The sequence below is a fragment of the Mustela erminea genome, chromosome 1 (assembly GCF_009829155.1).
Source record: "Mustela erminea isolate mMusErm1 chromosome 1, mMusErm1.Pri, whole genome shotgun sequence".
Lineage (NCBI taxonomy): Eukaryota > Metazoa > Chordata > Mammalia > Carnivora > Mustelidae > Mustela > Mustela erminea.
This window is the reverse complement of record NC_045614.1, coordinates 161,888,167-161,913,695: the sequence shown is the minus strand read 5'-3', so window position 1 is coordinate 161,913,695 and position 25,529 is coordinate 161,888,167. Positions and strand designations below refer to the sequence as shown.

Sequence of the window (25,529 nt, the reverse complement as noted above, 5' to 3'; positions counted from 1 at the left end):
AGGATAATATCCACTATAGGTAGAACCAGTGACCTGATGTAAATCAGCATGGCGAAGACCGGACGCCATTCATCGGGGTATCATACTTAAGATTACAGCTGTTCCTCCCATTCCTCAGTAATATTCCAGTTCTCCTTTTTTCTTAGTATTTGTGGTGCCTAGTGGAGCTGAGCTATTGGGCCCATTGGTAGGTACTCCTTAAGATACCTGAGAAACTCCAGCTTATAATTCTTATCCTTACGATTTCAAGTTACTCAAGGTGATGTGTTCTTTATCTAAACAGTTCAGTAATTCACTATTTAGGGGGATTTACTGTATTCTCTATAGCAGGCTATGCTATCAAAGTTTCTTTTGAGAATAATTCATTGCAAATCGAATGGTCCTTGTAAGTGAAATTTTCTTCTTTCTTTTTGGGTAAGTTTTTCAAACTTGGATTTCAAGACTGGAAGTGAGGACTCTCTCTCCACAGTGTCATCCACAGACTCTCCTCCCGACTCTGCGTGGTGTGTGACTATGGCCCTGGACCAGTCACAGACTGGAGCACATTTAAGCTGGAACTGCAGTGCTCAGTTTGCTCCTATAGATTTCCAAAGTCATGGCGGGCAGCATTCTGACTCTGGACTTCTCTCCCTTGTTTCTGAGCTCTGCTTCTGACCCTGCCATTTCCCTTCTGTCCACCTTGCCTCAGAGAAGACGCAGCCCGCCCCCCCCCCACCTTGGGAGAAAGGAGAGGCATTCCACAGCCACAGCCAGAAAAAGAGGACCACCCCAGGGTAGAGCCATTGGCAGCCCACCCAGGCTATTCTCGGCTGGATCCAGCCCTATTGCATATTTCTCTAAAATAAAACATCAAGTTGAAGATACACCAAATACTTTTTCTACAGTTTTTAAACAAACATAGCCTTTGTTGGCCCCCAACATAAACCTTTGAGAATAAAGCAGTAAATTAGTCAATAAATATATTAAACATAGATAACAAGGAATTCTGTAATCTGGCAAAGACTGGAATGGGAGCATGAATGGCAAATGGGCCAAGGCTCCTGGTCACAAATTTTTCCTCACCTTAACCAAGAGGATCATCTCATGCATTCTGAACCGAGCAGATCACCAGTTTCCAGGAAGAGAGTTGGTAGGACATTTCAGCCTTAAATGTGGTTAAAGAACAAGAGAAAGGCACTCAGACAAAGGAACTAGTTAGTGGAGAAGATCATTACCCTTTTTTATTTTTAATTTCAAAGTGGTAATTGGGAAAGTTGTCCTTTTGTGTCTTATGAATGCTATAAGAGTAGATCTATGTGGCTACCCTCCTCTGACAGAGAACTAAGACTGACATAGTGATAGACTCCGTCCAGGTCAGAAGTAGAACCTGGAACTCACAGACGTCAGTCCTGCTATTTAATGTCAAGGCCTTTGGCCTCTACACATAGAAAAGGACTGAAAGACAAAGATATGTCAATTTCATTTCAAATGACATTAATGTGACACTCTCTAAATGAAAATGCCCCTCCAACACTTCTTTGACTCTTATTTCTCTAATTGATCTACCTTTTGTTTTTTTCTCTCTCTTAAAAGAAACTGAGACGGGGCTACAACATTGAAATGGATAGACCTACCAAGTAAAAGGATGGTTGAAATATTAAAGGGTAACTTATGGGAAAGCACCCAGCAGACACATAGTAGATATACATAGTCAGAAGGACTGACTCCTTCTCCTTCCCTTGTTGGCAGAGGGAACACGTTGCAAGATTGTGGGCGCAGAAGTGGCATTATAAGAGCTCCCTTAGGTTCTATCCCTCGTTGGAGTCAAATGGCTAAGAAAGGAACACCAAAGTTCACACATCAAATCCCTTTGTGACCCATTTACAAACTGGCTTATTCTCTCTAGTTGTCACTGCAGGCTTTAGAACAAAGCAATGTTGCTCACAACCAAGAAAAGTACTGCTAACCAACAAATTACACCTATAGTTCAAGGTTTTATCAGGTTCCTGGCATCAGATTAGGATTTCCTTTGAAGAAAAGATTGTTGTCTTCGATAGGACTCTTTATTAGCCCTCTTTCTTAGAAGGTGTAATAATACACTTCCTATGGGAGCCAGGTAGTCATTTGGTCAACTAACAATTAAAGAAACCCCATTCATATTTGCTTATACAATTAGCATATATCTCCCTGTCTCAATGATTTTAGAGACTACAAGAACAAAATAGTCTTGCTGCAAGTACTTATAGATACATTTCCCACTAAAAAGGAGAGAGAATGAATTGCTCTGCCATATACACCTAGTGAACGAGAGTACGACTTTGGGTTCAGGTGGTCCTGAGTTCAAATTTCTTTACTAGCTTGTGGACTTGGGAAAGTCACTTAACCTTCAGAAGATACAGTTTTTTCCTGTGTAAATGTAAATGGTGTTAGCCTACCTTGTAAGGTTATTAAGAATTACATGAGATAATGTGTATTATGCCACTTAGTTCATACAGTGCCTGCCCCCATAGGGAATGGAGCAATAAACAGTGATTAATACAGTGGCAATGATTACTAACTGCCAGAATCAGTCAGACTACCATCACTGGGGGTCCATGCGCTTTGAACATTTTTGTTTGACTCTTATTTTTAGCCAACTGAACAACGCAAGACCGAGTTCCTAAAAAATCTTGGAAATAATAACCTCTTTGATTCTCACCACCTCTATACTATGAAGTCCATGATCTGGCCAGTCAGAGTCTACTCAACCAAAAGTCACCTCAGAACTTTGGAATGGCATTCCATCACCACCATAGCTGCTACAGTGTCTTATGGGCTTGAGGAGCTTACTTGGGGCTCCTCAAGGGGTGGGGGAGCAGGAAGCTTCAAACAAAATCTACTTTCCGGATTTTCAATATTATAAAAATACTTTGATGACTAATATTATAGATAAATTGATCTCGCCATCACCTCAGAGGTGTTTCAGCTCAGTCAGCTACCAGGAAGTGGAAGCCTAACTTCTTAATGTTTGTTTCTACTCAGAAATAGGCCAGACCCTGAATTTTCATAACTCTGAAGAGTTCACAGCATGGCCCTGAATATTCAGCCTCCCTTGTCAGAAAATATAGCCATTCTCCACTTACAGACTGGCCAAGAGCGAGGCTCCCCCTTATCATAGCAATACTGGGACTCACTCTGCTGCCCTTTGCCCCCAGGCAGGCTTCAAGTGCCTCCTTTCTAACCACTAAGGCAGAGGAATTGTCCAGGTAAATATCCCTCCTGGGATAAGGAACCAAGGTCCAAAGTCCTGAAAAAGCTTTTTATTTACCTTCTAGAAATTCTTCATTTACATAATTAGTGGTCTGTTTCAATAGGTTGATAAGGGATTTCAGTTCGGAGTCAGACAATGACAGTGAGCTAACTAACTTATGTCTGTGGGCACCTAGGCAGGGTTTTGACCAAGACAACCTTTCATGGATGCAGTACAAACTTTCATGTGGCTTAGTGTTAGGAAGGCTGCCTACCTAGGACATTCTGAATAGCTTCTAGGCCCAGTGGTGCTCTGGTATGATAAGATTTGTTTTCCATTTGGTTTTCTTATTTTTACAGGTTTTTTTTTTTTAAATGCATGATTATTACAGGGAAACATAATAATATAGAGAAGAAAATTAAAAATTAAGTGCTTTCCAAAAATCCACCAATACCTACTATTAAACTGTAAAATGTATCCTCTTAGCCTCTTTTTAATATACATGTTCATTTTTAAATGGTGTCACTTAAAGTCCCTTAAGTTGAGCATACTGATATGTGATCTGCTTTTCTCTGAATATATTATGAACATTTTCATAAATTTCATACAGGCCTTTTAAATATAGTTTTAACTGACTGCCTAATAATCCATGTTATGAAGGTACCATAATCATTGAACCAAGACTGAGTTGTCACTATTGGAATAGTTTTCAGATATCCAGTATTATAGAAATACCTTGATGAATAACATTAGAGATAAATGCTTGTTCTTAGTCAGTGTCATTTCCTTACAAGAAATTCATTCATATCGCATTTGCTGAGCGAAAGGCTCATGTGAAAAAGTCTGTTCTGGGCATTTCTATATAGGACTCCTGCTGAGCAGATGCAGCGGGAGTGGACTTTCTAGATTTTAGCTAAATGACCCTATGTCTCTGTTTCCTCAGGTCAATCCCAGTTAGTTCCTGTTGACCCAGGGATTCACCCCATATATATCCCTTTTTATCTCAAAGCTGTCTTGAATTAGGCAATGTGTAGTTATCTTAGGGTAGACGAATGCTCTCCTTTTGGCAATAAAACAAAACTGGTTTCCCAAGTTGTTGTGGCCCTACAGCCTCTCTGATACTTGGTACTGTCAGGCTTTTTCATGATTATCAATCAAATATTATTTTACTACAATCACAGTTTTTATTTCCTTATTTCTGTCGATGTTAAATATCATTTGATAGTTTTATTAACTGTATGTATTTCCTATTCTTGGGCATGTCTGTTTATACCTTCTGGCTATTTTCTGTTGGGATGTTTGGATTAAGCCAGCAAAGTCTGAACAAAGCCCAGATGCCCATCAAAAGGAGAGGGCACGAATGAGCTTTGCTATAGAAAAAGTAAAATTATGCAACTGCCAAAATGAGTGAATCAAAGTAACATGCAGCACTATGGCTATCTTAGCAATATATTATTAAATGAAAAAAAAATTCGTAAAAACTAAATACACATACCTGAAATATGTGTGCATGTGTGTGTGTGTGTGTGCGTATAACAAAATAAAATTTTAGAAATACAAATGTTACAAAAAATCTATACAAAAGCAAAGGCATGGGGTGATGAGTATGAGATTCAGGTTATCTCAGGAGGGAAGCAGAGGGAAGAAATGCAGAGAACTGTCAGTCATCATCAAGATCTAAGCATTTGTTCTGAGTGATATGTTTTAGGAATTTATCACAAATGAGTAAGCTAGCAAGTAAACAAATCAACAAAATAAGACTACGTGTGTGCAATTAACTAAGATTATGATCGATTTACTTCCAAAGAGGAGAACGGAGGAAATGCACATTTTACAGCTATTTATTGATATCACCAGATCTTCCCTCAGGAAAAATTAAACAATGTATATTGCCACCAAAATGTATTGGTCCCTATTTCTCTGCATCCTAAATTATTCTGTAAACTGAAAGTGGTTGAACTGGATCCACGTGGGTCATGGTATATGAAATGCAACTGGGACCTCTGTCCCTGATCCATGAATGGCAAACCTTTCATGAATGGCTCAACCTTTACCATTGTCATTTTTGCTGAAGGCTTGCCTGTTCTGGTCTGGTGTTGGAAAATGGGATGCGAAGGAGGGGCTGTGTAGCACTTGACTGAGGAGTAGAACCCAATGGAAGGCCTCTCTTACCATTGCTTTTGATGGCTCTTAGATTTTTATTTTAGCCACAGCCCTCTTTTCAGTAACATTTTCTCAAAGTTGATTTGTCAATACTATTCTATAAACTGCCTTCTGTCCACCACTATTATCATTAACAGTAATGGCTCTTGGCTGGTTTTTGTGGAAGGTGCCTAAAATGTCAGGTATATAGATAAGACTATCTCTATCCTCAGATAAACTTGCATTTACCGATTTATTTTAAAGCAGATAACTATGCTTAGGTCTCCTCCATCCAGTCACAGGAAATTGCGTCTCACCCATGTTTAAGGAGCTCTTTCCTCTTACAAAAATGACATGAGAGTAGAAATGGGTGAGAAGAGGATGGTGTCCCAACTACAAATTTTAGCTCATCACCAAAGTGCGTACTGTGCAAGCCCTTGTCCATATAAACATCATTACCTCTCTTCTCTCTGTGGAAGGCTGGAGCTGGGGACCTTTCATTAAGGCCCTCTGATTAGCCTCCACAATGGCTTCCATCAAAGATCTATCCATTCTCCATGAGCCACGTGGGAGCAGAATTAGGCCCCCACCATATTTATTTGAAAGTAAACACACGTTTAATAAGACCACCCAACTCCACACATCTACAAGTCTCAAAAAATTCTACTCTCTTTCCCTCCCACACTGCTTCCTCCAACCTGTGGAGCTCCTCCCCGTCTTGGAAAATCCTTCAGGGTGTCTCAGTTTGCCTAGCTTTCTTTAATAAAGGCCTTTTTCCTTGAGGGGGAAATGGAAAAATACTTCTCCCTCTTTATAGATCTACTGGAGTAGTGAAAACAAAGTAACTAATATCTTTTAAAAACATTCCAGAGGTGTTAAAACATTGTCCTGATGGTTCTGCTTTCAAAATATGTCAAAGATCTGTCTACCTCTCCCTGGCTCTTTTGTTGTCATCTAAATGAAGCCACCATCTTCCTTACTTTCATCGTTACATCAAACATAAACAAGTCTCCCTGAATCCACACTTGCTCACTTCTAAGGGACTCTTTATAGAGCAACCATGGGGAGATTTTAAAAACACAAATCTGATTGCATTATATCCCTAATCTGTATGATATAAAATAATAAAAAATATGATAAAAATAATAAAAATAATAAATTTATTTAATATAATAAATTATAATAATATAATTACATTAAAATCCTTATCAAAGTCTTCGAAGCCTACAAACCTGCCAGCCCTATTCTCTGAGCTCTTCTCTAGGGGCTTGATACAACTACTTCCATTTGCTTGTTTGTTTTTAAATCCTCCCTAGCTCTTCTCTACCTCGGGTTTTAGTTTATTCCTCCAACCGAAATCTTTTCCTAGCTACCTCTTCCTGGTGCCTCATGGACGTATGTCCTACTTCCTCAGAGATGTCTCTCGTTGATTCCACAGTCTAAATGAGTAACTCTGGTTAAGTTTTTCATCAGACCCTTTGTTGTCCTTCTTAGCATTAGGACAGTTCATCATTCTCTATGTGTTGGTGTCATTATTTATTCAGTATCTTTCCCCTGCTGACAACTCATCACCAGTGATGAACAAATAGTAAATACTCAAGAAACTGATGAATAAAAGAGAAAGATATGGAACTTTGAATGGCTCAAGTGCTACTTAGCTGGGTGCGCATGCGCACACGCGCACACAGACACACACAACTCACGCGTCATTAACAGCTCCACGTTTCTTAATTCTCAGCTCAGACACTGGGTAGCTAGAGGCCCAGACGTTGCCACAGCATTTCTGTTTCTTATTATTGTTGACTGGCATATTTGAAAGCAATTCAATCCATGTGTTAGGATTCCATGAGACAATCTGTCATAAGACAAAGGCAAGAATGCCTTGGTTCTATATTTGTTACAGGCTATGTCTTTTAAAATCCATCCTGTATGTGGCACTTTTGATGCCTGGGAGACCTCTATAAACCTGCCAAAAATGTTTACAAGCTGAAATAGTAGGATGTTGTATCAAAAATAAATATGGATCTGCCTCCAAGCGCAAACTCAGAAATATTTATCCTATTTGTCCTTTTCTTAAAGTTGATTAAAATCAGCCTCCTGAGACACATCCCACAATCTTTCCCCTTTTACCTTGTCTCCTTCGCCACACTTCTCTACCCCCACCCCCACCACGGAGTCACGTGATTTTAGAACGGAGCAGACATTCAAGATCCCCTTAGCTTTACATATGGCAGAACCAAGGCTCAGCAATGACTGTTGATTGCACAATGCAGAGGAATATAAAATAAGGTAACAAGGTGAGCTTTTAAAATCAGAGTCCCAATAATCGACTCCCAAATTTTCAATTTTAAAAAAGAAGCAAGGAACATTCTGGGAGCATTCTAATTTTCAAAAGACATTTAAAAAGCTAATTGTTGCTATCAAACTAGAGAAACTAAGGAAATAGAACCCGAAAATATTTAAAATCAAACCATTTTGTGCAGGAATACCTCAACATGCTCTGGGTTTGTTTGCATTTCCTTTTTTTTTTTTTTTTTTTTTTTTTTTTTTTGCATTTACTTTTTGTATTGCCTTCTGTAATCAAGTAAGATTAACTGATAATTTTCTGGACCAAAACTCTGCAATGGAATTGTTAAAACATTCGTTTAAAATGTTATTTTCTCTTTAATCTGAACAATTCTAGGATATGTCATTTTTTATGTTCCCAATATAAATGATCAATTATAATACATTAATGGAGTCCTATCCTGCAAAGGAGAGTTTGTTGAGTGCCAGGAGAGCCAGGAGGGTGATGGAGGTGTTTGGGAGCTGGAGAAACTCACATTTTGTTGTGGGGAGAGATAACCTCCAGGCAAAAATTATCCCCCAAATCAGCCATGGTATCAGCACAGTTTAAAAAAAAAAAAAAAGCAAAAAAAAAACTTGTACAAATACAGGAGCAATACCAGTTTCCAAACTGGTCTTTGCGGGGGGGGGGGGGGCATTAGAAAGGATAAATAATCTTACTTTGATTCTTCGTATTGGTGGAATAGAACATTTTGTTGGTTTTTAAAAGTGCAGACTGATGGTTTAGAAGTTATTTTTTGGAAAGTTGGAATTGCTCTGAAAAAAAAAAAAAGTCATACCAATTGGAAAATATTTTGAAAGCAGCTGAAGGACAAGAATAACCAAGTATATTTGATGTTGTTTTCAAGTCATTGAGTACTGAATTAGTTTCTCCTTCGTATCAAATCATAGAGACGTCAAGCAGTTTCACTGCTGAATGCATCCTGTGGACACATTCCTATGTGAAGATCTTCATTGTGCTTTTCCCTAAATGGAAAACAACATAAGTGCTCATCAGAAGGGACTGATTTAATTAATGATGTTTGATGTATTTGATAGAAAACTATACACTCCTGAAAAAGAATAAGGGGGTCTACAGGTACTGATGTGGGAGAAGGTCTAAGAAATATTACTACATGAAAAGACAAGGAACAAACTATGTGTAAATACTATCCTGTTTCTGTAAAAGCAAGATCGTATAAATATACTATTCATAAAGCATTCATAAAGGATACCCATGAAACTCATACAGGGGTGTATCTTTAGGAAATAAAATGTGGGTTGGGGTGAAGAAAACTTTTGCATTTCTAATTCTATACCTTTATGTAACCTTCTAATTATTTTTAATCATGGCTAGGTATTATTTTTTGTTTATTAGATTCTTATACTATTATATGTATATCATTTTAAAGCTACAGTGCTTTTAAATTGCAGTTACTTAGGAAGTGGTCCTAACTGCTCTTCTTGTATGCCTTCAGTTTCTATAGCTCAGTGACCCTGCTGTACCCCAAACGTTTGCCTTAGCTTTTCCCATCTCCAGTATCAGCAAGCACTGACAAATGTGAATTTTCATTTCTCCTACTGAACTCTTTCATCCTGTTTTTTTAAGAAGTACTCCTTAGTCTTTTCACAGAAATCTGTTAACATAGTGCATCTTAAAGTCCCTGCTAGGGATACTTAGGTGGCTCAGTCAGCTAAGCATCTGCTTCAGCTCAGGTCATGATCCCAGAGTCCTAGGATCAAGTCCCATACTCGGCTTCTTGCTCAGCGGAGAGCCTGCTTCTCCCTCTGCCCGTCACTCCCCCTGCTTATACTTACTCTCTCTCTCTCTCTCTCCCTCTCTCCCCCTCTCTCTAATAAGTAAATAAAGTCCTTAAAGAAGAAATAAAGTCCCTGCTATAATTAAGTTCAAAATTAAAAATCTTATGGGCTCTTTAGTCTTTCAACTAACCATTCTCTTAAACTACAGAGTTTTGAGCACATAGCATTTTGCAAGTTACACGCTGGTGAAGACAAAGTACTTAATTTTAAGGAGCATACAATGCAGTGGGAGAGAGAGCATTTAGTTTTACTCTATATAATCCAGCTCAAAAACATGTTCTTACAACAGCAAGGGGCCATGGGGGCTTACAGTTGGAAGGTTACAAAACTACACTGGATCCGAGACAATGGCCAGGGAAACATAACCGTTAAGAAGCATCTCGAAAAAGAAGAGACAGGTTGTATAACTGCACTGCCTTCACTAGGACATTGTCCAGGGCCTCGATTAAAGAATTTTAGACCTAGAAGTGACCTTCGAGAATAACTCTAATCCTCCTGTTCTGAAATAAAGAAACATTACTTTTTAAAACAACAAGGGCTGCAGGGTTAGAGTAAGTGGCCAGTTCAGAGCAGACTTAACACTTCACAATTGTTCAATTCCTCCCGGACCAGCTACATCATTCACCAGGCCTCTTATTTGAAAGTTATTAAGAATTTTCAGACAGCAACAGCAAAGCGTTATGCCAAGCCTGGGCCCTTGGGAGCACGGAGCCCTGTGCACCTGTCAGTAGAGTACTCAGGCCCCTGAAGCCGGCCTCCCTCCCTCCATTTAACCAGCTTCCCAGAGGCCCCTCGAGGCAGAATCTGAACAAGAGCCCAGGGTTCTCAGACTCTGCTTCATGCCCCGTGCTATTCAGATTTAGAACAAAAGGCCAACAATAATTGGCAATGCCGATACCATGTATAGAGGCTAATGTTTGTAAAAGTTTTCCTGTGCACAGTTGTACAATTGTACCATTAAGAAGCATGTACCAAATCACTTTGTGCCAATTGCTCTAATAGCTAAATAACCCAGGCCTTGAAGCAATGAGAGGGGGCATAAATTCTGCCTTTCTCTTTTTTCATCTTTGCATATTATAAAAAGCAGATGAATTTTTAATGCCATTTTAAAAAATGATTACAACAAAAAAAAAATCCCTACTGAATACAGAAAAGTGTGCTTCCAGCAAGGCTGGTGATGACCTCAGCTTTTTTACCTAGCTGGACGAAGACTTCTCAAAATATAAAAATTCATAAATAATCCATTAACCTGAACTTGGCTTTTTTTTTTTTTTTTTTTTTAACTGAGGGGAGATGAAGGTCTCATAATTATTTGTATATTCTAAGTAACAACTGTGGGCCTCCCTTCATCCATGTAACAAATACGAAGCCATGTGTCTGGAGAGCCTAGGACAAGGCTGGTTCACATGATGAGTGACAATAATAGATGACCGAATGCATAACTAAGAACCACGATGGAGTAATATTTAATATTGGCCACAAAAAGGAATGAAATATTGATACGTGTTGCAACATAGATGAACCTTGAGAACATTCTGCAAAGTGACAGAAGCCAAACACAGAAGGCCACACATATGATTCCATCTCTATGGGATGTCCAGAACAGGCAAATCTGTCAAGGCAGAAAGCAGATCAGTGGTTGCCAGGGTCTGAAAAGAGAGAGGAATGAGAAGTTACTGCAGATGGGTATGCGTATTTGGGGTTTTTTTTTTTAGGTGATTAGAAAGTTTTGGAACTAGAAAGATGGTTGCCTAATCTGTAAATATATTAAAAACCATTGACTTGTACATTTGATTTTTGTTGAAGATTTATTTTTAGAGGGAGAGAGAGAGAGGGACAGAGGGAGTGCATAGTGGGGAGGGGCAGAGGGAGAAAGAGAATCTCAAGCAGACCCCCCGCTGAACAGAGAGCCTAATGACAAAGAGCTCATAACCTGAGCTGAAGTCAAGAGTCTTGCACTCAGCTGACTGAGCCACCCAGGTGCCCCTGAATTGTACACTTTAAAAAGGGTGGCCATAGCAGGACATGAATACTACTTCAATTTTAACACCTTTTTAAAATAAATAAACCCAGATTAGAGGTTTAAATTCTTTACTAATATAACACTGTGACCTTTGGCTTCTAGCTAGGTCTTTCCCTCTCTCCCAAGTTCCCACCCCAAAGTCTGCAGATTGCCACCACCTCTATCAAAAGCTCCGTAGATCGGGGACACCTGAGTGGCTCAGTGGGTTAAGCCTCTGCCTTCAGCTCAGGTCATGGTCTCAGGGTCCTGGGATCGAGCCCCGCATTGGGCTCTCTGCTCAGCAGGGAGCTTGCTTCCCCCTCTCTCTTTGCCTGCCTCTCTGCCTACTTGTGATCTCTTTCTCTCTGTCAAATGAATAAATAAAATCTTAAAAAAAAAAAAAAAAAAAAGCTCCATAGATCACTATGCTTCCATACAGGAAACCCTCTGGACCAAAGTGTTAACCCAGGGGTCACTGCACTCTGCCTCCCAAGGCTCTGGCTGGCCAAGGTCATCATATAAAGTGGAAGAGAGAAAAAGCAATGGCAAAACACCTTCCAAGAGATTCCTCATTTTCTCTCTTTTCCTAGATACCACTCAAGTAGACCTTGTACCTCAGGTCTTCCTTGAGAATCCAGAAGAGCTAGCAATAGTCCTCTGGTGTCTCTGCTGTATCCCATGATGCTTTAGAATATTTATTTCCTGTTTTTCAAGTCTGTTTTATTTCCAGACTAGCATAGAGTAAGATGACCTATACCCTCTTATGAAATGCTCGGTGTTTGTCCTTCAGGACAGATGGTAAGCCTTGTCATTTGGTTAATAATAAAATAACAACAGTCCTAGCTTCTCATGGTTTGTGGGTGATAGGAAAATCTCCTAAGGTTTCTTCTATTTTGTACATACGTTCTTTTGTCACAGCCGAATGAGACGATCATCATGTGTAGTTTTTAAAGAAAAGGAAATGAACAAAGCTCTAAAACCTCCATCCACTGCCTCTGGGTTTATTAGCCTGTCTTCTTCCCTACCAAGGGAATCAAGCCATCTTTCTTGCACTTCATTTTTATTTTGCCCAGATGTTGGGATGAAGTATAAGGGAGGTGGGTGATGCGGACATGTGGTTTTTGTCCTTCTGAGAAAAGTCAAAGGTTAAAGTACTGTTCCCAAAGGATAGAATTAATCATAGTTAAAATGGCAACCTGTCACTGGAAAAGGAAAGGAAAAGCAGAAATATGAAATAAAGCAGATATACAATATTAGGTAGCACCAAAGAGATTAAGGATTTTACTCTAAATGTGCGTGGGAGATTTTATACAAAAAGTTTATATTAATTAGGAGGCATAAAAGCAGAAATGTTGTCTAAATGTTCATTGTGCTTATATGGCCATTGCTCTTAGTTTTGAAATCAGGGGTTACTGCTTGATGCATGCGTTACCTGGTTTGCAATATGGAGAACACGGACAACAAAAGGTCCACTTTTGTGAAGTGAAGCCGAGAGAACAGGCAACTCGCCAAAACTCATATGGTTATTCAGCTTTTGGTCTGGATCAGAATGCGTCTCCCTCACTGACCAATAAGGAATGGAATGTAAGATTGTGACTAATGGCTCCTCTGCAATCCTGAGATCGGTTCTGTTCTAGCCAAGCCTCTTGGATTCCTGTTAGCTCCGGGCGGTTGGAGCCTCCCTGAGGACTGTCCCCTCCCTTGAGTGTCACCTCCCGCACCCACACCCACACAGAGCTCCTGACACACCTCAGTGACTCTTCCCCCCGACTCCTGTTAGTCATCCCGGAATCTGAACTGTAAGAACCCATCACTTCCTGACTCAGGCACTTGACTCCATTTTCAGGGAATTCAGGATGGTTCCCACCAACAAGCAAGCAGTAGCCATCAAATAAGGCATAAGAAATCCTGGGCTTTGAAATAAAACTCAGGTTTTTATCTCAACTCTGCGGTGTATGGGACTTGAGAAAGTGTCCATCTCACTGACCCGTCATGTCCTCATCTATTAAAAAGAAGAAAAAGGAAATGTCAGTATTTTTCTTGCAAGTATCCCTTTTAAAGAAAATGAGATAAAGAACGGAAATTTTCAATTTACAAGTATTTCTTAACAAACCTTAAGTTCTGCCTTCCTGTTTCAAAGCTAATGACTTCAGGCCAAGCAGTACTTTGAGGAAAAAAGGTTCTGGGGGATCAATCCCAGGCCAAATTTGGCTTCATCAGTCCCCTGAAACTCTTTACCTGTCCTTTCTTGTCCTCCGTCTGTTCCAGTGTCTCTAAACCTTTTGCTCATTAAGACAGCACTACAGAGCCTTCTGGACATTTTTCATAACCATCCTCTTCCTCAGGAAAGGTAATCTGATTATGTACTGTTATGTATATACGTGTTTTGCACATAAAAAGAGTAAAGTTCTTTTACTCCCCACCCCCTGCCAAGAACCAACTTTCAACCCTTAGGGAAGAGCTTGCCTCATTGGAAATGCACAATCTATGTGTTATACTGTCTATCTGTAAAAGCCTAGAAGAATTGATGAGATTTTTTTTTAGAGCCTGTGGAGGAAGACCTTATCGGATTCCCCTCCAGAACACTCTTCCTATTGTCATCCATTACTTTCCAAGGTAGAAAAAAGTTAGGCCAGTTTTAACATACTTTTTATTTCCTATGATTAGCCACCAAGGTCTAGGCGAACATGTTAAAATAAAGGAAGAAGGCTGGACAGGAGAATAAAGTGACATGTGTCTCTTACACTCTTATGTGTCTGTCTTTCCCGATTCAAAGGACATCATGACAGCTCTCAGCAGCATGAGTGGCAGGTAATGGGTCCAAACCTCCAAAACCCAGTCCCACGTCAAATGACTAAGTGGTTCTTACTCGGCTTTATGAGGAGATCCACACTTTGCTCAATTAAAACTTTTATTCACAAAAACAAAACAAAACAAAAACCCTTTTACTTCTGACTAAATATGACAGCTGGTGCCACTTTCATCTTAGTGCATACAACTGAAATTTCTATAAAAGAACATTGCTAAACTTTAATATTTATTTAAATTTTTAAATAACTCTGAGGACAACCAGTAAGACTTAATTTGCACACTGAGCTTCTGAAAAGTAGGGTCATATTTCCTACTGTTTCCAGAAAAACTCAAAAAATTTTTTAAATAAACATATAATATATTATTAGCCCCAGGTGTACAGGTCTGTGAATCGCCAGGTTTACAGACTTTACAGCACTCACCATAACACATACCCTCTCCGATGTCTATAACCCCACCACCCTCTCCTCCCAGCCCCTCGACCCCACCCCCACCCCCCCCCCACTCCACCCCCGCAACCCTGAGTTTATTTTGTGAGATTAAGTCTCTTATGGTTTGTCTCCCTCCCCATCCCATCTTGTTTCATTTATTCTTTTCCTACCCTCAAACCCCCCATGTTGCTTCTCCACTTCCTCATATCAGGGAGATCATATGATAGTTGTCTTTCTCCGACTGACTTACTTCGCTAAGTCATCGCAAATGGCAAGATCAAAGTTGTTTTTAATAAAGATTTTATTTACTTATTTTAGAGAAAACGAGCAAGAGAGAAAGCACAAGTTGAGGGGGAAATGGGGGCCAGAGGCAGAGGGAGAAGCAGACTCCCCACTGAGCAGGGAGCCCAATGTGGAGCTCCATCCCAGGACTCTGGGATCATGACCTGAGCTGAAGGTATATGCTTAACCGTCTGAGCCACCCAGGCATGCCAAGAAAAACTCAAAATTTTGTAATAACAAATTACACTGGAAAAAACCCTATTGTTATAAATTAAAGAACAATGCCAACTTTGGGTCAAATTAAAGTCAATAATATAAAAAATAACAGTCATAAAACAGTAAGTGTCAGGTTGTGAAACAATGGAAACTCTCATGCACTGTTGGTAGAAATCAAGATGAGATGGCCACTCTAGAAACAGGAGTTTTCATAGCAATTAAATATATAGTTACTGTGCTCTCCAACAAATCCACTCCTAGGTATAAGCATTTGCCCAAGAGAAATGAAAATGTAAGTCCACAAAATATTTGTACACAAATGTTTATAATGCCTTTATTCATAATAGACGAGAACTAACTGCGATATAACCACTCAGTGTAATACCACTTAGCAGTCAAAAGAACCAATTACCGACAAATGTAACAACCTAGATGAATCTGGGAGACAACATGCTAGTGAAAGAAGCCAGACACAAAAGAGTACATACTGTCTGATTCCATTTTTCTGGAACTCTCGTGAAGATGAATCTAATCTATCATGACAGAAAGCAGTTCTCCATGCCTGGGGCCAGGGCAGTGGGAAGGGCGTTGACTGAGAAGGACACAAGGGAACTTTTGGGGCAATAGAAATGTCCTATATCTTGATTGTAGTAACAGTTTTCTAGATGTATACATTTGTCGAGAATTACCAACTTAAAAAGTGTGCATTAAAAAAGCTGGCCAGGAGCGCCTGGGTGGCTCAGTGAGTTAAGCCTCTGCCTTCAGCTCAGGTCATGATCCCAGGGTCCTAGGATCAAGCCCTGCATTGGGCTCTCTGCTCAGCAAGGAGCTTGCTTTCCCGCTCTCTCTGCCTGCCTGTCTGCCTACTTGTGATCTCCGTCTGTTAAATAAATAAATAAAGTCTTAAAAAAAAAAAAAAAAAAAAGGAAGGCCAAACCAACCAAGAACTAGACTCTTAACTGCAGAGCACAAACCAGTGGTTACCAGAGGGGAGGTGGTGGGGGGATGGGTGAGACAGGTGATGGGGATTACAGAGGGCACTTGTGATGAGGAGCACCAGGTGCTATATGGAAGTGTTGAATCACTATATTGTACACCTGAAACTGTGTGTTAACTAACTGACACTTAAATAAAAGCTTAAAAAAAAGTGCACCAAAATGTTGATAAAGATGCAGCGACAACTGTTAGCTGTGGTGGAACCACCACAAATAGTATTTATAGAATCGTTCCAGCAGTCATTTTGCTTAACACGCCTTGGTACGATTTTTACAGCCTTATTGAGATGTAATTCACACACCATGAAATTTCCTCGTTGCAAACGTCTCGTGCCATGACTTTCAGTAAATAGCTACCATTACGCAGCCATCACCACATGCAGTTAAGAACACCCTTGTCGCCCCAGAAAGTTCCATGGTGCCTCTTTCCCTGTCAGTCCCCTCCCCAACTTCCAGCAACCTACAGATTGCGTACGCTCTGTCTTCATACTTTTGCCTTTTCTAGAAATTTTATATAAATGAAATTTTGTATGACACAGAATGTAGTCTTCTGTGACTGGTTTCTTTTTCATGTTCTCTTCTTTGTTTTTTCCTCTCTTTTTTCCTTAAGATGATGAAATTCGAGTCTGGTGAGTATAGGACTTATCTGAGATCACATGTTAGTAGCAGATCCTGGACAAGGGGACACATTTGCTAATCCTCAGTCTAGAACTTTTCCAGGACAGCATGCTATTACCAGAATGCGGGATGCCAGAAGAGAGAATCACAGGCTTCAGGGGCCCAGGTCTGCTGTCACCTTTGGCTGTGTAGGCGAGGCAACCAACGCAACTTCCCGAAGTCAAGCTCTCCCTTAAAATGAGGATGATGATATCTAATGCATAGCTCTGTTTGAGGAATAAATTAAATGTACGAGATGGATAAAACAGGACTAGCCAAGCATTAAGGACTTAATAAACGACAGTTATTGTTGACTGGAAAATCACTTAGAGCACTTTCCATCTTGAGACAGAGGATATAGGGGAGGGAAAGTAATACATGTTAGTAATTGAAGAGTAGGGTTTAAACATTGATTTATTTAAATTTTGAAAGAAAAATGAATCCCACAGACCAAAGACAGTGCCAGCAAAATTGGGGATAATTTGCTAAATGCAGTTAACTGAAACACTGCTTTATTTCCTTCATAGGAAGAACATTTATGATTAATCTTTTTTTTTTTTAATTTTATGCCTAACTCGATAGCTCTCAGTCCTGGCTGCACATTAGAGTCACCTGGGGAGTATTAAAAATTACCAGTGCCTGGACCCCAGCCCAGAAACCCTGATTTCATTGCTCTGAGGCACTGTCTGGGCATGGAGGATTTTAAAGATTCCCCTGGCAATGTTAACATATAGCCATAGTGGAAAAACTACAGTCAAACTAACTTTGATTAGTTTCCTGGGTTTTGGGGAATGAGTTCAAAATTGTGAATCAAAGTATTTTTAGAGCATAACACCTCTGACACCCTTGTATGAAGCAAACCACAGAGCCTTCCTGTCCCACCCACATATTCCATCCATAGATGGTCTTTTCACATTTTCTCAATAGCACTGGATGTCTGTGCCATCAGATGTGAGGACTTTGCATGAATGACATCAGCTATTTCCACTTAGAAAGAGGAGGCATCCTCCCCACATGCTATGTGGCTACCTACTTTCACTCCTGCTCAGAACGGGATTATTTAAAGACGTATGTAAGCAATAAGTGCATCTCACATGAGTAACAACGTCGAGGAGACAAAACCTGCGTGGACTGTTGCTCTAATTTAAAAGCTCTTAGAGACCCAGGAGGCTTAGAAAAGTCTTCTGCCATCTCTGGTCCTAAAATACTTAATTTTTTTTTTAAGATTTTATTTATTTATTTGACAGAGAGAGATCACAAGTAGGCAGAGAGGCAGGCAGAGAGAGAGAGAGAGGAGGAAGCAGGCTCCCTGCTGAGCAGAGAGCCCGATGTGGGACTCAATCCCAGGACCCTGAGATCATGACCTGAGCCGAAGGCAGTGGCTTAACCCACTGAGCCACCCAGGCGCCCCTAAGATATTTAATTTATGAAATTAATGGAGTTCATTCCTGAACTCTAAGGTATTTTCCAGTTACTATGATCTGATGGTTGTAATTCTCATAACTAATATAACAACGAGCACATTCTTTATTTAGGGTCCCATTTACAATTCTATTACCAACACTACACAACTCAGCAATGGGGGTTTAGATTTCTGTTGAAGCCATTAACTCATACACATCAATGATATATTTGATCTTCAAGCACTATATTTAAATTGCATTTCCAAGAAAGAAATTGCAATTGCCAAGAAAGGCAATGGTTTGGTCTATAAATTCCAGAAGGAACTGACAGCTATAATCCAGGAGAGGCTACATTAATAAATTACTGTTCTTTACAGATAAGGTAATGACAGAACCTTGAATGATCTGCTAACTGGTCTATGGCTTTGCAGAGGAGACAATAATCACCTGGTAGAATGGTTAGGAGGAGCTTTTGTGTGATGCCACAGCTTGCTGAGAAAATCACTAATAAATCCACATAAATCAGAAGTGCCAGAAGAAATCTCCTGCTATGGAATTGAAGGAGACTTTGTTTAAAGAAAGGAAAACAACTCTAAATAGTAAAATAAATATTTTCCTCTGCCTTTGGTGACCTTATGCTCAACCTTTTCCCTTATGAGAATGCCGTCTCCAAGCCTGTGGTTTCGTGGCATGTCAGTAATTCCTGAGAGCCTACCCGTAATCTGGCAGTGGGCCATTTCCTAGCCTCACAAACCTGATTTCCTCCTCTTTTCTCCACAGAAACCTATATACTCACCAGCTCCCTAGTTTCCTAAGACAGATTCTCTTTCTTTAATGCCAGTTTATAACTGTATGTTGGGTCTTTGTCCCAGAAAGAAGGATCCCTGTCCTCATTTCTAAGACATGGTCTGCAGGCCTACCAGTCATATAGAATGTCTGCTTTCCGACGGTGCTGAGGTTGGAGGAAATGTAAGTCAACGAAATAACTTATCTGAAGTAAGAGTCAACTTAAGCTCATTGTCTTAATAACTTGTAGAGTTTTAAGGACAGTAGTCATGACATAACCCCAGAGAGTGTACAAACCCAAGAGGTTAGATACTCTTAAAATACAAGATAAGTTACAACGTTTTAATTATGTAAGACAAGTAAGTTCTAGAGACCTGCTGTATAACATGGTGATTATAGTTAACAATATTTTTTGTACACTTAAAAAATTTGTTAAGGCTTGAAAAAAAGGAATATACAGAAGCAGGACTCAGGACAGCGTGTCTTTGCTGATCCCTCCCCCTGGGGGAAGTACCATGGTCCCCCTGCCCTGAGGCTATCTGACAGAAGCTAGAAGCCAACAAGCCAAATGGAAACTTATTCAAACAGAGGGCAAGCACACTAAGCAAAGAGAAAATCTGAGACTGGAAATACGTGTCCCAGGAGGGGTCTGTCTGGGCCAGACTACTGTGTGTTCATGCACTTCCTAAAACCCAGCCCTCTCTTCCTGACTCTCAGTCTGCTAGTGCTGCCATAGCACACCACCACAGACGGGGCGGCTTACACAACAGAAACATATTCCTCATGGCTCTGGAGGCCAGGAAGTCTGATGTCAGGGCCCCATGATGCCTGTTTCTCGAGAGAGCCCTCTTCTTGCCTTGCAGACATCCCACCTTCTGGCTCGGTGTTCATGTCGCCCGTCCTCAGTGTGTGTGTGGAGGGGATGGGGCATCCTCCTTTTCTTTTCTTTTTTAAGTGACAATCTTTTTTGGATCTTTCCTAGATTGATCCAATTATTTTATTTTATTTTATTTTATTTTATTTTATTTATTTGTCTCAGAGAGAGAGAGAGAGAGAGCACAAGCAGGAGGAGGGGCAGGCAGGGGGGAGAAGCAGGCTCCCCATTAAGCAAGGAGTCAGATGTGGGGCTCCATCCTAGGACCCTGGGATCATGACCTTGAGCTGAAGGCAGACGCTTAACTGACTGAGCCACCCAGGCCTCCCGGAATCCTCTCCTCTTACAAGGCCACCAATCCTTCAGATTAGGATTCCTCCAGTATGACCTCAATTACCTCTAAAAGGGCCATCTCCAAATACAGTCAGATTGGAGGTTAAAGCTTCAACATATGCATTTGGGGGGTGGGGAACAGGGACAAAATTCACTCCATAGCAGTGACCCAGCAACCCACCTAGAAAATCCCCAAATACAGAAGACCGGTTCCGTTCTTTAAAACAACATTTTACAAAAGCCTAATTTGTGACAATAGAACTCTTTGTCCAAAATAAAGTTTACTAAGATGGCCAGTATAGCATATAAAAATAAATGAGAAACTAAATAAATAAATGGAAGATGAGGTTGGAAAATGCATCCAGTCTGTGTAGGAGCCGACAGCTGCTTGGACACCAAACCGGTTCTCTGAGAAAACGCAGGAGATTTCAAGGAGCTGCCAGACTGGGCAAAAGTCTCAAGTACATGCCCCATGGAACCCCCAGGAGAAACATCTTTGCTATCACACAGGAAAATCTGTGAGAGCAGCTGCACCTCGTGGTTACCATAGAACACAGTGGAGCCAAACATGACCCCGGCTGCGTGAAGAGACTCAGCCGGAGGGTGTCTCATCTTGAGTCATCAGGGTATTTCTCGGAGGGTTGGAGCAACTGGTCTTGCAAGGTAAAGCCTCTTGAAAGAATCTACACCCTTCAGCACTTTGCTGATAAAATCAAAGTACCTGCAAAACTAGAAGCTTTGCAAACAGGATGTAGTCATTGCTATAGGAAAGTTCACATTTCCTCATCAAATCATAAAGAAAATGTGTTGGACTGGGGTCCGAAGCACGCTACTCTCAACTGTATTTGGCCACCAGCCAGCTTTGCAGGAGAAGCGACCCAGTTTCCTCATCAGTAAACGAAGGGTGAGTTAGGGCAGCGAGTCTCAAAGTTGAATGTATGTAAGAATTAGCTGGGCAGCTTATTTAAAATGTAGGTTTTCTTGGGAATGCCTGGGTGGCTCAGTCCATTAAGCCTCCCACTCTCGATTTGGGTTCAGGTTGTGATCTCTGCGTCGTGAGAGCCCCACCCCCACCCCTCCATCAGGCTCCGCCCTGAGTGTGGAGTCTGTTTAAGATTCTCTTTCTCCCTCTCCCTTTGCCCCTCCCTCCCTCACACTCTCTAAACAAACAAACAAACGAACAAACAAATATATAAAATCTTTAAAACGTAGGTTTTCTGAATGGTAGTTCCCCCCAGATTCCGATTTGGTTGCTCTGTGGCAAGACTCAGGAATACCTTCCTTTACCTGCAACCTGATGATTGTGATACAGGAGGTCCCTGCACACTTGGACACGTGTGCATGCACATGCACACACACACACTGAGAAACACGACACTCTTTAAAGTCCTTCTGCCTTTCAGACTCTCTAATTCTGTTTCTCAGTTGCCTCTGAGTGGTGTGATGTTAGGCCTACATTCTAGACCTTCAGTAGGCAGCAAAATTATTAAACACAAGAATCTTTTGCTCCCTCCTAACTAAGCACATTGGACCATGTCAATGGGATCAAGTCTGGGAGAGAGAAAAAATACCAATGCCGGCTCGTGTTTATTTTTGTGACCTTCATCCTAAGTAGGCTAGTGATTTTCCACTTTTCGTTTTTATGTTCACAACAATGCCGCAAGGTGAGATACTTGGAATATTCCTTTAGCACTCTTCACTCTTCCTTCTCCCCTGCTGCCAACAGTATCCCTGTGAAGTCTCCGAACCCGAATGCCAGTACTCAAATAAGAAACCAAGGCCTCCTTATTGTCCATTCCCAAGGTTAACCTTTCCAAGGTTAATGTGTTTAAGGCCAGATAGATTTATTGTAAGCATTATATTCTTTTCAAGGATATCCCACTCAGAATCTCATCTGTATATCCTGGGCATCTCTCTGTGATCACTATTTGTTTTCAGTTGGTCTGAATGGAACTTGAGATGGTTTCCTTGTAGAGAAAGATAGTATACATGGATTCTGTCTTTATGAAAAATTATAGCAAACACAAAAGCTAATACTTTGTAAGAACAGTGCTCTGGAAGGGGAATGAGGGAGGACAGCATAAATCCACAGTGTCTTAGTGGTCTAAAGTTCTTACAAAGTGATCCAGTGGAAGGACCAGGGAACTACTTTTTTCATATCCACAATGTAACTGCTTAAAATGTCCACAAACACACACACACACACCATGGAATATTACTCAGCCATCCAAAAAGATGAAATCTTGCCATTTGCGATGATGGTGGATGGAACTAGAGGATATTAAGCTAAGCGAAATAAGTCAACACAAGAAAGACTTATCATATGATTTCACTCATACGTGGAACTTAACAAACAGAACAGAAGAATATAGGGGAAGGGAGGGAAAAATAAAAAACAAGATGAAATCAGAGAGGGAGACAAACCATAGGAGACTCTTAACCATAGGAAACAAACTGTGGGTTGCTGGAGGGGAGGTGGGAGGGAGGCTAGGTTAAGTGGGTGACGGGCGTTAAGGAGGGCATGTGATGTAATGAGCACCAGGTGTTAAATAAGACTTATGAGTCACTGAATTCTACTTGGAAACTAATAATATACTATATGTTAATTACGTGAATTTAAATTTTAAAAAAAATAATGTAGCTGCTGAACGTTGGAAAGGACCAATGAAGGAGGGAGGAATAACGACATCATTAGGACATTCTCATTTGGCCTCATTGACTCCCGGAGGCCATCTCCAGGCTTACAATATGAGTTCATTTAGTGTGGGTCATCCTGAGACAAATACTTCCTGCCTGGTTTCACCTGCGCTGCTTCAGGCAACTTCATAGAGATAGGGCCCTCTGGGAAGGATTCAGATTGGGGCTCCATCAAATACCACTTGCCTTTGACTTTTTGAAGAGAAGGTGAAAGAATAAAGCTCGGAATCAGACAAATTATTTTTTTTTTACACATTCTGTTTATTTTTAAATCTTGTTCCAAAAGCTTAGAGAGAAGGAGAACTATTGGGCATGCTTCACAGCCCATAGTCCAGAATGAAGTAATGGGACACTAAAAAGGAGATTTTGCCAGGAAGATATTACAAAGACTGACAGGATGCTTCTCCAATAGCCTTATCACATTGTTTGTGCTGCTTATATCGGTAAATACCCCTCATCAGACTGAGAGCTTCTGGAAAGGAGACACCAAGTCTTCAATCCTCTTAAACCTAGCAGAGTGCTTTATCATGTAACAGTGAATTCTAGCAGATTTGAGGGAAAGAACCCCTGCTGAATGGAAAGTTTCCATTCAAGTACTTAAAAAGTGAACAATACTTTCTTTGGTGTTTGGGCAGCTCAGAAATTATTGAAAGGAAAAAAAGGAAGTGGCATTTTCAATATGTTTGGGTTTCCTTTCCTTTTGGTCTTCAGTTAACCTTTACCCAACGTAAAATAATTAAGTGAGAGGGAAAAAATTAATAATGTAAGGCTCAAGCCAATCTATCAGGCTTTGTGTTTTTATGACTTTTTGCCTTTTACCAGAATGTAAATATTTTGATTGAAAGTCTGAAACATAGAATGGTACACAAAGTTGTAAATTATACAAAGATGTGGGAAGAATAACTAAAGACAAGGAAGGTGGAAAAGGGCCAGAAATGGCTAATAACTACAAAGCAGTTGGAAAAACTATAAAGCATATTTGAGGCCCAACATGGTTTGGACTTTCTCTTCTTTGCCATTAGCTATTGAGCTGAATAAAGAAGTAATGTGTTCTGAAGCCCATGATTCATTTTGTGAGTGTGATATTTAAGCTACTTAATTAGGGTGGATATATAATTTGTCATCCAAACTGGGACACAGTTGCTAATAAAAAGGGTCCCTAAACCAGGTCTGTCTCTGGCAACCCCCCACACATGCCTGTTCTACTCTCCATCCACTGAAGGGGCTGCTTTTTATTCTGTGTATTTCATTCAAAAATGTTCTATATTTTAAACAGAAACAGGTTCATAAATATGGAGAACAAACTGGTGGTTGCCAGAGGGCAGAGGGTGGCATGGGCAAAATAGGGGGGATGGGCAAAATAGGTGAAAGGGATTAAAAGGTACCAAATTCCAGTTATAAAATAAATAAGTCACAGAGATGAAAAGTACATCATAGGAAATCTAGACAAGAGTATGATGATGATGTTTGGTGATGGATGGTGACCAATGTAATGTAGAATTATCAAATCACTGTGTTGTGCACCTGAAACTAATGTAACATCGTGTGGCAACCCTACTCCCGTAGTTGACATTCATAACATTGCTGTGCTTTCCCTGTATTATTTTTAGATGATCTATTTATAAACCTATAAAATTTTTTTTAAATGTTCCATACTTTTCTCAGAGGGAGAGCTTAATTAGGGTCCCACCAAGTGGCAGCCCGAAGTGAATATAAGTGTACTTTAAACACAGCCCACTGCAGCTCAGCTGTGAGGACATGTCCTAGACCAGTGTTTCCCCAAAGGTGGAATGCACAGTCAAGTGAGAATCTGGTTTGGGGTAACAAAGGACAAACAACGCTGCACAAAATGATATCTCATCACAGCCAGGAGAAAGTTGGATTTACATGCTAAATTATCTTTCTCGATTCTCTAACAGTTACCATCTCCCATTGTGACACATAACAGAACTTTGGCTCACAGGTTTTAATGTAGCTGACATTAATAACATTGCCTTGCTTTCAAATGATACTAGTTTTTTGTTATAATAATGTCATTTAAAATTTATTTATTTATTTATTTAAAATTTTTTTTAATAAACATATAATGTATTATTAGCTCCAGGGGTACAGGTCTGTGAATCGCCAGGTTTACACACTTCACAGCACTCACCAAAGCACATACCCTCCCCAATGTCCATAACCCCACCTCCCTCTCCCGACTCCTCTCCCCCTGGCAACCCTCAGTTTGTTTTGTGAGATTAAGACTCATTTATGGTTTGTCTCCCTCCCGATCCCATCTTGTTTCATTTATTCTCTTCCTAGCCCCCAAACCCGCCATGTTGCATCTCCACTTCCTCATATCAGGGAGATCATATGATAGTTTTTTTAAAAAGTAAAGAACCACTAGCCAAAATGATAAAGGAATTAGGAGTTCTGACCCAATCCATGTTCATTGCTGATCCACGACCTCGAGTGAGGCAAGGGTGGTTGACACAAGACTTCGCCCATATCTGGGTTTTCTCTAAAAGCCGAGATGTATTAGGAAAAGATAGCTTCATGATCCT

The 25,529-nt window shown here is 40.4% G+C and overlaps 1 protein-coding gene and 1 long non-coding RNA gene across 27 annotated transcripts in view; one reads left to right on the top strand and one right to left on the bottom strand.

The window, feature by feature from the left end:
* Nucleotides 1-25,529, top strand: part of PHLDB2 (pleckstrin homology like domain family B member 2) — a 220,310-nt gene that overhangs the window by 46,674 nt on the left and 148,107 nt on the right. The gene's annotated exons all lie outside the window — the stretch shown is intronic.
* Nucleotides 936-9,406, bottom strand: LOC116594349. The gene is made up of 3 exons (XR_004287178.1): nucleotides 8,357-9,406; nucleotides 7,054-7,205; nucleotides 936-1,144 (listed from the first exon to the last, which is right to left on the bottom strand). It is a non-coding gene; the product is annotated as an uncharacterized LOC116594349 (long non-coding RNA).